This window comes from Schistocerca nitens, chromosome 5, assembly GCF_023898315.1.
Source record: "Schistocerca nitens isolate TAMUIC-IGC-003100 chromosome 5, iqSchNite1.1, whole genome shotgun sequence".
In the NCBI taxonomy this organism is placed as follows: Eukaryota; Metazoa; Arthropoda; class Insecta; order Orthoptera; family Acrididae; genus Schistocerca; species Schistocerca nitens.
In genome coordinates, this window is record NC_064618.1 from 169,693,728 (window position 1) to 169,708,203 (window position 14,476).

Genomic DNA, 14,476 nt, shown 5'->3' on the forward strand with positions numbered 1-14,476 from the left:
CCCGATGTTATTCCATCTGTATATTGAACAAGCAGTAAAGGAAACAAAAGAAAAATTCGGAGTAGGTATTAAAACCCATGGAGATGAAATAAAAACTTTGAGGTTCGCTGATGACATTGTAGTTCTGTCAGAGACAGCAAAGGACTTGGAAGAGCAGTTGAACGGAATGGACAGTGCCTTGAAAGGAGGATATAAGATGAACATCAACAAAAGCAAAATGAGGATAATGGAATGTAGTCGAATTAAGTTGGGTGATGCTGAGGGAATTAGACTAGGAAATGAGACACTTAAAGTAGTAAAGGAGTTTTTCTATTTGGGGAGCAAAATAACTGATGATGGTCAAAGTAGAGAGGATATAAAATGTAGACTGACAATGGCAAGGAAAGCGTTTCTGAAGATGAGAAATTTGTTAACATCGAGTATAGATTTAAGTGCCAGGAAGTTTGTTTCTGAAAGTATCTGTATGGAGGGTAGCCATGTATTGAAGTGAAACATGGACGATAAATAGTTTGGACAAGAAGAGAATAGAAGCTTTCGAAATGTGGTGCTTCAGAAGAATGCTGAAGATTAGATGGGTAGATCACATAACTAATGAGGAGGTACTGAATAGAATTGGGGAGAAGAGGCACAAATTGACAAGAAGAAGGGACCGGTTGGTAGGACATGTTCTGAGGCATCAACGGATCACAAATTTAGTATTGGAGGGCAGCGTGAAGGGTAAAAATCTTAGAGGGAGACCAAGAGATGAATACACTAAGCAGATTCAGAAGGATGTAGGTTGCAGTAAGTACTGGAAGATGAAGAAGCTTGCACAGGATAGAGTAGCATGGAGAGCTGCATTAAACCAGTCTCAGGACTGAAGACCACAACAACAACAACATCAACAATAATAATAACCTAAATATTAATTAAAACTAGGTGAGGCATGGTATTGCCTGAATATGGATTTATTCCAATCTTCTCTTAGTCCATCTCCTCCTCCCCCATGCCATGCTCTGTCCACCTCCTCGCCCCCTCCAACCCCTCACTGTCCATGTCCATCTCCTCCTGTGCCTCTCTCTGTCCTATTGCTCATTCCTCTTCTATCCATCTTCTCCTCCCACAAGTCCTTTTCCTCCTCCCCCTTTCTTTGTCCATTTCCTGCTCCTCCTCTCTTTGTCCAACCCCTCCTCCCCCTTGTATCTGTCCATCTCCCCCTCCTCCTCTCTCTATCTCCCTCTCCCCCTAACAGTGCTCATCTCTTCCTTCCCTCTGTCTGTCCATATCCTTCTTCCCCCCCCCCCCCCTTTCTCTCTCACCACATTACACATTATTATGCCCATCTTAATATAATGTTGCTGTTTCCTACCCCACAGTATTTATTACCAGACAGTGATATGTGTATCAGATTTGCTTGAAATTAATCCAAGGGTTTAGGAGGAACTTCTTACCCACGGCTTTGCCTATGCACACGTTACATATTTCACGCACAGGTGTACATATATTTCATCTGCATCTCTAGGGAATTTTGCCCTGCCATTTCATTTTCAAGCAGCCTTAACTATGCATCGGACAATGATGTATTTTTGTAGGTATATTCAGTAGGATATGTGGATACTGTCTGCGAAATGTGTTGTGAATAGAGTTAGCTGTAAAAGCATAATAAATTAAAGGGTCAAGTATGATGCGGCAGTTTTTGATGCATCTCAGTATTTGATGTCATACTTTCTGAAGTATGTGTTGTACATATGTGGATAGTGTCTGTGAAATGTGTTGCGCATAGAGTTAGTAGTAAAGAATTAATAAATTAAAACATCATGCCACATGCGACAGTTTTACTATGTGAATGGCGAAAACATAATAAGCGATAAACTCTTTTCCTTTCATCTTTTTACTGGGGTTGTAGGTGAGAAAAGTTTCTTAAAGGTTTGAAGTTATGTGTAATGTTTGTTGAAAGTCACTAAGTGCTCTCATTCTCAAATACTGGATGGATAAAATCTGGGCATCCACGCATCATGGGCTACACTACTTTTTCAACCCCATCCCATCCCTTCGATAGGTAGGTGGTTCTTACCCCAACAGCAATTATTTCCAGATGGTAACATATGTGTACCAAGTTTGGTTGAAATCTGTCCAGTGGTATAGGAGGAGATGCAGAACATATAGACAGGTTTGTTTTGATATGTGCCAAACAGTGGAAAATTCAGGATGGATTAATGACAATATTGTGAAAAGTACAGACTGCTACATACCACTAGCGGAGATGCTGAATCGTAGACAGGCACAATGAACAGACTGGCCTTGGCAGCCAGAGACAGTGGTCATGCATGAGTGAGCTGCATTTGCATGAGTGTGTGTTTGTATATGTTGTCTATTTTATAATATATGTGGGTTTCATAACATTAAGTGGTTACTTTAGTTTTTCATAGGCTGTTGAGACTTGGTTAAAAACAAGACAAACATATGAGACTGGTTGTTTGACTACAAACCTGATTTTCACAACCATATATTTTTCTCAAAACTTTGTCTCTGTGTTTTGGGCCCTTATGATGCTCAGTGCCTCAATTATTCAATTCAGTTTAATCTGTATGGTCCATGAGTCTGGAGAACTACCAACTGAATTTCTGGAAAGTATCATTCGGAAAGTATCATCCACACAATCCTCAAGATAGCAAGAGAAGATAAGTGTTAGACCTATCACACAATAAGCATAACAACTCCTGCATCCAAGCTGATGAAAACAATATACAAACGAATGGAAATGAAAATTAAGGCTCTATTAGATGGCAGTTTAGCTTTAATAAAGGTAATGGCACCAGAGAGGCAGGTGTGAGATTGTGCTTCATAACAGAAGCAAGACTTAAGAAAAACCAGGATTTGTCAACATAGAAAAACATTAGGCAATGTAAAATGGTGCATGATGTTGTATATTTGCAGCAAAATAAGTCTAAGCTATAGGAAAAGGCTAATGATATACAAATGTACAAGAACCAATATGATACATTAAAAATGGAAGACTACGAATTAATTGCTCAGATTAGAAAGGGTATATGACAGAAGCGTTGTCTTTTGCCCCTACCGTTCGATCCACGCATCAAAGAAGCGATGACTAAAATAAAAGAAAGGTTCAGGTGTGCCATTAAAATTCGGTGTGAATGGATGTTAATGGTAATAGTTGTTGATGGCATTGTTATTCTCACTGAAAAGTGAGAAGAATTGCAGGACTTGTTAAATAGAATTAACAGTCTAATGAGCATACACTGTGGATCCCGGAATTTCCATTGTTGTTATATGTTTTCACATTAAACACTGTTGCAACTAGAATGCAATTTTTCGCTCTCCAGTGTTTGTCATTCTTCATAAATAAATTCATACCGGGGTCATTATGAAGAGAAACTGTGATATCAACCCCCTAAACATTTGACCTGTTCTGCTGTTAATCAAAATTTTGATGTTTCCATTTAAAAGTCATTTATTCTGTCTTCTTTTCTGAAATTGTCAAATGGTACTTTTCACAAATCTTATGTAGTAGATGTATTCTCCTTTGTAAGTCATCTTCATTCTCTGCCAGAAGTGTGGTGGCATCATCTGCATATATAAGGCAATTCAATCAAGAATTTCTGTCAATCTTAAGTCTCCTCTTAAAAACCTCCTTCCATTTCCAAACAACATCATTTAAATAAATGTTAAAAAGTGTGGGTCAAATTCTGCACCCTTGCCAAAATCCTTTTTTGTGGGTATAGGCTGTGTTAGAGTACCACTTATATCTAAAATTACAGTAGTGTGTTTGACAATATTGCAAAAAGGAAAGTTGCTACTCACCATATAGCGGAGATGCTGAGTTGCAGATAGGCACAACAAAAAGACTGTTACAATACAAGCTTTTGGCCAGCAAGGCCTCTGTCAAAAATACACACACACACACACACACACACACAGAGAGAGAGAGAGAGAGAGAGAGAGAGAGAGAGAGAGAGAGAAGTGTTGTGAGTACCCTATTTTCTGAATAATTCTCTACAGTTTCTTTCTATCATTACCAGATGCCTTCACAAAATCAATGAATTCTAAATGGGTTTCCCTATTATACTCTCTCTGTTTTTCACTTATTTGTTTAATAACAAATACTGCATCTGCTGTCAACCCGTCCCACGAAAATCCCATTTATTATTCACCCAAAAATCTCTCAGCTATAACCTTTAATGTCTTGCATTAATTTTGTGTGGGGTGTCCAGTAAGCTGATTCCTTTAAAGTTCTTACAGTTAAGAAGTTTAACTATAAGAAAAACAATTTCGTAATTCAATGGTGTGTTTCTTCTCTGCAAAATATTCCAGAAGTTAATTAACCTTGTAATTAAATATCACGACCACGACTTTGTGTGTGAAGTTGGTTGGTTGATTTGAGGGATGGGACCAAACAGTGGGGTCATTGGTCCCATCGGAGTAGAGAAGGCTGGGAAAGGAAGTTGACCATGCCCTTTCAAGGGATCCATCTCTGAAATTGCCTGAATTGATTTAGGGAAATCACAGAAAACCTAAATCAGGATGGCTGGATGCGGGTTAGAACTGTCATCCTCCCGAATGTGAGTCCAGTGTTCCTCCCGAATGTGAGTCCAGTGTTCCTCCCGAATGTGAGTCCAGTGTACTCATCACTCACTTGGTTTCTATGTGTGAAATGACCGAGGTTGTAATTGGGGAGCACGAGACATCGACTGTGGCTACAGTGTTCGTAAAACTCATGCAAGTCACATATAATATGGTAGCTCATGAACAGTGCCTCTTCACTTAACAGTAATGTAAAGTAAACAGAATAAGTGGACAGTTTCAGATGAAAACTACCACAAAAAGAAGCCAGCAACAGCAGCATGGTACTGAATGACAAACCTCCAGTCTCCAATGGTTCAAGGAGGTAAGAAAAGACATCAAGAGCACTGAACTGAATCAGGAAGTCATCTCTGACCAGTCAAAGTACAGATCATTGGTCAACTACTTTAAGGGCTTCCAGGATGAGCAAAAGCAAAACAGTGGCCCTGCAGAGAAGAGAAGGCAAAGACTGCAACGTTTTTGTGTTGCATAGAAGTCTTTCAGAAATGTCTTACAGCTATTTGACGTAGTCTCTAATGGCCCTAAAATAGAGGGGGCGGTGGGAATAACCAAACTAGCTGGCATAATAAACATCTAACAGTCTCCACTGGATTGCAGGTGCAAATGGCAAGTAGTTTTGAAAGGATAAAATATACTTGTCCAAATCGTACATAAAGAAGATGTGTCATCTTCCTCTACTACTGTTCAAATGTTCGTTCTACTAACTGGAAAGAAGAGTGTCACACACAGTTGTATAAGGACTAAGCCTTTTTGCAGAAGCCTTTATACAAAAATATTAACCAGAGGTACCAGTTCATAGGAATCCACTTCTTACAACACCCAAATATGCTACAGGACTCTCAAGAGGGAGATTAGCATTTAGTGAAGACACGGTAATTAGCAATGCAGTATATACCAGGATTGGGAAGGATGTATAAGGAAAACAGCTCTCTCCATTCCAGCTTTTTCCTTAAGTGATTTAGGGAAATGAAAACCGAAATACAGATGGCCTGACAGGGATCTGAAGTGTAGTCATCCTCACTGTGAGCCCGGTGTCTTAATACTGTGCCATCTCGCTCAGTTGCGGTTCTCAGGAGACACATGGAAACCCTACGACAGAATGAGGAAATCTGAAGAGAAAACAGAAGTGTTATTTTGGGGTAGTGAATATGGGTTCATTTATTGCAGTTGACAGATGAAATGAAGTGACAAAAACAAGGATAGAATCTTGGCTTTGGGGAAGATATTGAAATTTCAGACATGAATGCAGGCGCGTGTGCTGCCACCCACCAGCCCCACTCACCCACATTCACTCACGCAAGCAAGTGCGCGCACACGTGCGCACGGATGGAAGTGCGTGCGCATGAGCGCACACACGCACACACACACACACACACACACACACACACACACACACACACACATATTCTGTACGTCGTCTTTCTGCTGTAGGCGTGTGCTGTTCACAACGTGCAAGTGTGCTGTAGACAACATGGTTTATTCCTTAGAACAGAGGATTTTTCTGGTGTTGGAATTCCACTGCCTAGAACACAGTGTTGTTGCAACAAGACGAAGTTTTCAACGGAGGTTTAATGTAACCAAAGGACCGAAAAGCGATACAATAAAGTATCTGTTTGAAAAATTTCAACGGACCGGGAACGTGACGGATGAACGTGCTGGAAAGGTAGGGCGACCGCGTACGGCAACCACAGAGGGCAACGCGCAGCTAGTGCAGCAGGTGATCCAACAGCGGCCTCGGGTTTCCGTTCGCCGTGTTGCAGCTGCAGTCCAAATGACGCCAACGTCCACGTATCGTCTCATGCGCCAGAGTTTACACCTCTATCCATACAAAATTCAAACGCGGCAACCCCTCAGCGACGCTACCATTGCTGCACGAGAGACATTCGCTAACGATATAGTGCACAGGATTGATGACGGCGATATGCATGTGGGCAGCATTTGGTTTACTGACGAAGCTTATTTTTACCTGGACGGCTTCGTCAATAAACAGAACTGGCGCATATGGGGAACCGAAAAGCCCCATGTTGCAGTCCCATCGTCCCTGCATCCTCAAAAAGTACTGGTCTGGGCCGCCATGTCTTCCAAAGGAATCATTGCCCATTTTTCAGATCCGAAACAATTACTGCATCACGCTATCTGGACATTCTTCGTGAATTTGTGCCTTAGACGACACTGCGAACACCTCGTGGTTTATGCAAGATGGTGCCCGGCCACATCGCACGGCCGACGTCTTTAATTTCCTGAATGAATATTTCGATGATCGTGTGATTGCTTTGGGCTATCTGAAACATACAGGAGGCGGCGTGGATTGGCCTCCCTATTCGCCAGACATGAACCCCTGTGACTTCTTTCTGTGGGGACACTTGAAAGACCAGGTGTACCACCAGAATCCAGAAACAATTGAACAGCTGAAGCAGCACATCTCATCTGCATGTGAAGCCATTCCGCCAGACACGTTGTCAAAGGTTTCGGGTAATTTCATTCAGAGACTACGCCATATTATTGCTACGCATGGTGGATATGTGGAAAATATCGTACTATAGAGTTTCCCAGACCGCAGCGCCATCTGTTGTTGAAAATTGTAACTACTGTAATTTCGAAAGTTTGTCTGCCTGAAAATGTACTGTTGTCCCAAGCATATTGCAACAAACGGTGTATTTCTATCGCTGCTCGTTTAGTTTTTATTGCCGTTTCAAACATACCGGTCATTTTTGAAACACCATATATATATATATATATATATATATATATATATATATATAAAAAACTCTCACAGCATACGCTACTATCCTCTTGTTACAGCTCAAATGGCTTGGCTCTGAGCACTATGGGACTTAATATCTGAGGTCATCAGTCTCCTGGAACTTAGAACTACTTAAACCTAACTAACCTAAGGACATCACACACATCCATGCCTGAGGCAGGATTCGAACCTGCGACCGTAGCGGTCGCGCCGCGCGGTGCCAGACTGAAGCGCCTAGAACTGCTCGGCCATACCGGCCGGGTTGTTACAGCTCAACTCATGTATTTTGCTTGTTTGTGTGTGTGTGTGTGTGTGTGTGTGTGTGTGTGTTGTTACTTAGCTCAAAAGAAGAACATTATCTGAAATCTCAACAACATTTCCAGTTTTATTTTACGTGACTTTCAACCACTTACTGCCTTAACTTTAAGGTTAATGGATGTCTTTATTCCTTCCATTATTTATATTCCACCCAGAACTTTCTGATATCATAATAGTTATCTTGGGATAGTTTATTCAAAATGTAAAATGGAAGAAAATCACATTCATTTGAGAATAGGTCCAAACTGTTCTGTCTGACCGTTGGAGATGAGTTAGTTAATGAGTGTCCCATGAAGAATGCAATTTTTATATATACTTGTTTTGTAAATAAAACTGCCTTTTCCTGCTGCTACTTAATTTATTTATCCCATACACGTTTCGCCTTATCTTGTTCTAAGGCATCATCAGTGGGATGATTTGCTGATCCGTGTTTCCTCACATCTGGTCTGGAGGTCGTACTACCACTTTTATTACTGTCATATACACACAACTTTGCATTCTGACCTTCTTCACCCTGTTCACCACGTTTCTCATTCTTTCAAACATCTTTATGCACAACTAGACATCTCCGATAGTAGTGCTGACACAATTGCTCACCAGTTGGGGTACTCAAAAGTGTATCCCTACTGGGTTCCTCACAGCCTAACACAAGATCATAAAGAGCAATAAAGGACCATTTGTGTGGAATTGGTTGAGTATTATGAGGCTGAGTGCGCCAATTTCTTGTCGAACATGAGACATGGTTTCGTCGCATCGAACTGGAAATAAAACAGCAATCCATGGAGTGGCACCACACCTCTCTTCTGAAGAAAAAGTTCAAAGCCAGAACCACAGCCAGTAAAGTCATGGTAACTGTCTTCTGGGACTCTGAAGGAGTTATTCTGTTTGATGCCCTCCCACACCATGCAACAATCAACTCGGAAGTGTATTGTGCTACCACCAACAAATTGAAGAAACGACTTCAATGTGTTCATTGTCACAAAAATGCAAATGAACTTCTCCTTCTCCACGACAATGCAAGGCCTCACCCAAGTCTGTGCAACTGAGAGGGACTCATAAATCTTCCTTGGACTGCCCTTCTCCATCCACCCTATGGCCTCAATGTTGCATCTTCTGACTCCCTTCTGTTTGGTCCAATGAAGGATGCACTCTGCGGGAAACAGTATGACGGGGAAGTTATTGATGCAACAAGACGCTGGCTCCGACATTGACCGTGTGAGGGTAGAAGCCCTCCCAGTGAGGTGGCATAAGGGCGTTGCACTGAACAGGGTATTGTAGCTGAAAGAGTGGGGAATAATATGAAGTCCTGCAATCCTGTATTAAAGCAACGTGCTGTCAGAAAAAAATGTGTTCCATTACTTAATGAATGCCCCTCATACGTTGCTAGTTCTGTTATCAGTAAGTCTTCTTAGAAGGCTGACATCACCTATTGTTGTACAAATGCATTTTCAGAATGAATGAATATCCTATGAGTTGAGAAATATGGAATTTAGACACAAAGGAATTACAGGCAATGGCTGTGAGTGGAAATTGATTTAAATCAACAGGGTAAGTTGAAAACCAGTGTCACAGCAGGATTCAAACCCAAGTCTCCTGCTTACTAGGTAGATGCTTTTACTACTAAGCCATCCGGACACAGTGGTCATGGCAAGTGCATGGACTACCCTAACAAGCTTACTGTCAGACCCAAATTCACAACTTATCCACACAGTACCAGTTTAGTGCCCTTTTGCCCATTATCCTCATTACTTGCGTCATTTCACTGATTCCCTTAAGAATTCGAGCCCAGTTTGCACCCGCACTGAATAGATCATCGGCCATCATTGCCTTAATTATATTTATGTGGTGTCTCTTCTTTCAGACAAGTCCAAAAGAACAGACACCATTTTGAATCAGCAGCCAGGGAGTTGGTGAAATGTCACGAGCAATGAGGATAATGGACAATAGGGCATTACATTAGTAGTGTGTGGATAAGTTGAGAATTTGGGTCTGCTGGTAAGTGTGCTAGGGCACTCCATGCAGTTGTAATGGCCACTGTGTCTGGATCGCTTAGTGGTCAGAGCATCTGCCTAGTAAGCAGCAGAACCAGGTTCAAATACCAGTCTGGCACAAATTTTCAACTTTCCCATTGATTTAAATCAATGCTCACTCGCAGCCAATGTCTGTGTTCCTTTGTGTGGCCGCTGGTTCAGAATGGTACCTGTTCTTTTGAACATATCCTAAAGAACAGACACCACATGAATATGGAATTTCACTAGACTAAAGGCTGCAGAGGCTGAAATGGTTCCACTACCAGGGAAAGATCTGACACAGAGTGGTGTCTCTGAGAACAAAACTAGAGATACACATTAATTTAGACAGATGATCAAAAGCTATGAAGGTTTTGCAACAGCTTTGTAAGTGGGTACAACAGAGTGCCTCTATTAGAAGTAGACATTATGCCAGGCTGTTTCAACGCTGCCTGATAGGGGACAGGCACTGCTGGGCACCTCTCAGCTCGCTCATGGCCAGGCACAGCTAATATAGGTTGCCTGTATCGCGGCCCTATTACGCACATCCTGCGTGAGCACAAACCATTTGGTCAACCCGGCCTACGTGTCTGTGTGGCTGGTGCAGAACTATCACTATGGGTCGGCAGCCCTATTGCCCAACATAAATTGTTCACCCACCCCTTGCCTACCTGTGCCAAGGGGCACCTGGATGCTTGCTGGCAGACACACAAGCTGGAATAGCCTGCATTAAGCGAAAGGCACAATAAATACAAGCAGGGTATCAAAGACATCTAGATACTAAATGATACTGATCCTTAACATGCTCACCTTAAAGCAATCAATTCGAATTAAAGACAAATATAGTGTATCACACAGAAAATTCTGTTGGGTAAATTGTTAAAACAACACCAAGTGGCAAAATAGCTGTCCAGTCCTTACCTTCAGGAGGTGCAATTTCTTTAACCAATGACATAAACACTATGCAGAAAATAGTAATTGTAACTTTTACAATTATATGTATGCTGGCCCCTCCACAAAATATAACATATGATTCCAAAAGTCAGGGTTATTACTTTCAGTTTTAAGTGTTTCGTAAGCAATGCTAGGGCATTGCACCATTTGAAGGTTAATACTGACCAGCCATTCTGCCTCTCTGCAATTTTAAAACTGAACAAATTTATGTAAAAAATAAGGGCCTTCATGAATCAATAGTTCAAGATGAGTGCTAAGTTCATAAATATATAAGAGCCCCTGAATGAGAAACAAAAATAAATTATGGGAAGAAGAAAAGATGGCAGACACATGAAATATTTAAGAAAATTGATATACAGGTTTTAAACATGATATTGCAGCAAGGACAATCAAAGTGAACAATGCAGTCACCGGGAACTTACAAGTATAAATTAAGCAATTTGTATAGCAAGAGGGTGAGTTCAAGAGCATTGCTGTTGGGATGAGGTTCCAAAATGATCTGTGTGGTGAACCAGGTAGGCAAATCCATAGCATTCTCAGCAACAAAATACTAAGCCTTCCTGCAGAAGCAAGTTTGTCTGAGGCAATCATTCTGCTTGATAGCTTAGTCATGGTCATACCAATAATTTTGAGAACCTCTCTGTGCAAAATATGCAAGGCAGATGATACAGCGTCTGCATGTTTAACAAGTTGCCCTTCCCTTCTTTACTATTTTTATCTTTCATTTTCATCCTGCACAATTTTTCAAGGTTCATTCTTATCTTTAATGTGTTGTTCTTCACCAACATCTCATTATTTGCATTATGAAACTCGGTCCTCAGCTGTTAGTATTCTGAATCCTCTGCTTTTGATGTTTCTCCTTATTATTTTATATCTCCCCCCATCATGATTCAGAATTTGAATACTCATAGACAGACATTTGGATTTGATTGTTAATAAGTGTCAGCTGTCTCTATTCCAGTTGTTCTTATTTCAACAGCGGCTAAGTGTATACAGTGTCCAAGCATCCATTAGCTGTGCATGTCAGGTTCAACCTTGGTAGGTGCTTGGTACATGCACAAAGTACAGGTCTCATTTTCATGTTGTCATCACTACATGAATGAGGTGGAGCTTACCCCTTTGCTTCCTACAGCCCTCATTGTTGCAGGGTGGAGTTTACATCCTATTCTTCCCACTCTGAAATCAGAAAAGGAAAAGTGTGCAAATAGCAAATACAAAAGAAGAAACATGGGTGAAGATATCACAAATCACTAAGGAAAAATCACGAAACTGGGACATCAAAAAAATCTGACCGTAATTGCCCCACAAGCTCAGTTTCACAGAAGACATTTTTGCTGCCTGTACTGACAGCAGTTCCGTCGGTTTCTACAAAATACGGAAATCACACAAAAACAGTTAAATCATAAGAAAACATTCAGCAGTTGACACAAAAGTTGACCGTGTCATTACCACAGCATTTCTTTGCAAAACTACTACATGCATAGATCCACTTGTGTTATCTCCACACAGCAGACAGCAGCATGTTGGTGCAAAGTGCTATGAGCATGATAGAAGACAGGAAACATAACCAAGTACCTCAAATGTCACTGAGGCATCACATATCATATGAAGCACAATGCAGGTCAATTTGCTATAAACTGGAGGCGGACCACGACAAATGGACTCATAAATGATGCCAACAACTGCCACCATAGGCTATTTACCAAGGAGAATTTTCCGATGGTTACAACGTAGGCTGATGACTGTGAAATGTGCTGCTACACACTTTAAGAAGTACAGCTGGACCTGCCTTCATTGGTGCTGCTAAACATATGTTATTATCTAGAGCATTGTGCAGAAGGTTTCATAAGAGTGGTACAGTCAGCACACGAGTGAACGGGAAATCAACTACAATTGCTCAACAGATGAAAGGCAACTAGGTTAGTTACCTGTAAAGTCATTGGTCATTGCATTCAGACATTGCCACTGAGGGCCGCTGTATGAGACAGACCTTCGTGTAAACTACCAGGAGCTCTGACCGGTGCTTATCTCCAACTAAACAAATTGTTGAAGTCAAAAGCAAATTGGTGTCATTTGTCGTGATATCACTATGTCAATCTAACATCAAGGCCTGTAGCTGAAGACATCCTAGTCTCACATCTCCTGCTGAAATATACAGAGGTAAACTGTGGGACAAGCTGAAAACTGGCATCGCAGTGGCCACATGAGGAGGCAACAGGACTAAGGTGAGGGGTGACGGTAGCCTGCTGCCACTATTCTTCACTACTGAAGCAGCACATGACACAGTGAAGGAACTTCTGTTCAACTTCATTGGCACTGAGGCACCTCCAAAGGAACCAAGATGGCGCGAGAGAGTGAAGATCACCATCCGTGGCCTCCCCTGACACGTGACGAACACAAGAAGTAGTCAAGGAACTGAACCAACTCGACTTCCACTGAATTCTCAATCTGTGGCAGGTCACCAACGAGACAAGGGTTCTATTTGTGGGACCAGCCTGGCACGAGAAGAAAGGAAGCATTTATCGTATCCAGAGGCTTGCTTTTGCATTTCAATATCACATTCTTGCAGACACCCTCCTACGTTGACAAAGACGAGCAATGCTTTTAATACCAGCAGATTGGCCATGTTGTCAAGTACTGTCACAGCAATGTGGCATGTGTGAAGTGCGTGGAAGCACACAATATACACACCAGCAATAAGCCATGCAATGTTGCATCACTCTGCGACAACTGTGGCGGTGCACACGTGGCAAGCTTTCGCGGCTCAACTACTTCACGGGCTGGTGCTGTGTAAAAAAGAGGAGCAGAAGATGGGGCCGCAAGGCCCAACCACACCCACAAGGTCACCAATAGCCAAGCAACTGAGGTGACTGATGCACTGTAGAGGGTTCCCTCCTCCACCCAGAGTGGGAATGGGAGGACTGCCTGTCGTCATGACAACTGATAATAGAACTGAGATGACAGTAAAGCCAGATGGTAAGAGCAGCAGCACTAACCTCCATATCACTGACACAAGCGAAAACATGCATGTCACACTGCATGCTACCACTGTCGAAGCCTCCTAAGCTGCCATGACAATGGAGAAGGCCGCCCTGAAAGCCTCACTAGCAACGGAGATGGATGAAGCCTGCCACCAGCTACAGCAACTATGCAAGACACTTAGGCGCAAGCTTCAGGCGATCAAAGAAGAACAATCTGTGCCGACCATCATACCCTCGGGCCGACGGTGGGTGTGGACGCCACCATGCAGGCAATCACCTCCTTGGCCACTGTGGAGATGCAGGAAGTTGTGGAGGTGACTACAGAGACAGAACCACCTGCTCTTGCCACCCACTCTCCAGAGGTACCAGCAGCCACACAGCAGGCCGAAACATCACCAGAGATGGAGATGCTTGTCACAGCCACCTCCTCTCCAGTGAGACGCCATCACGCAGGCGATCACTTCCTCAAGCACTGCAGATATGCAGGATGCTGCGGATGTGATGACAGAGACAGAGCCATCCATTTGTTGTCACTCCCAAGAGCTTGCCCAAGAACGTGTGTCGAAGTGCCCCCGTCCGCCTGCCTCCCTCTTCCTCGCAAGGATGGTACCTATCCCCATTCCTTCATTCCTTACTGATACACTTCTCCTGACCAGCCAAGATTTCCTTTCCCTCATCAGCCCTATCCATTCTCCCCAGAACAGCTAGACAACACTGCTCAACATCCTTCCACTGGAGACAATGAAGATCATCAACTTCTATGCCGGTTTCAATCCTACTGACAAAAAGAGGTCCTCAAGGGTGTGAATGACTTTTTGAAACTGTCTTATGCGGTTGTGTAGGTTAGGATCCCAGGTATCACATCCTGCAACCATTCACCCTAGTAGACC

The 14,476-nt window shown here is 42.4% G+C and overlaps 1 protein-coding gene across 3 annotated transcripts in view; it reads right to left on the minus strand.

Annotated features, from left to right (window-relative positions):
• The window catches only part of LOC126259160 (stAR-related lipid transfer protein 7, mitochondrial), a 120,111-nt gene that overhangs the window by 28,834 nt on the left and 76,801 nt on the right, over positions 1–14,476 (minus strand). The gene's annotated exons all lie outside the window — the stretch shown is intronic.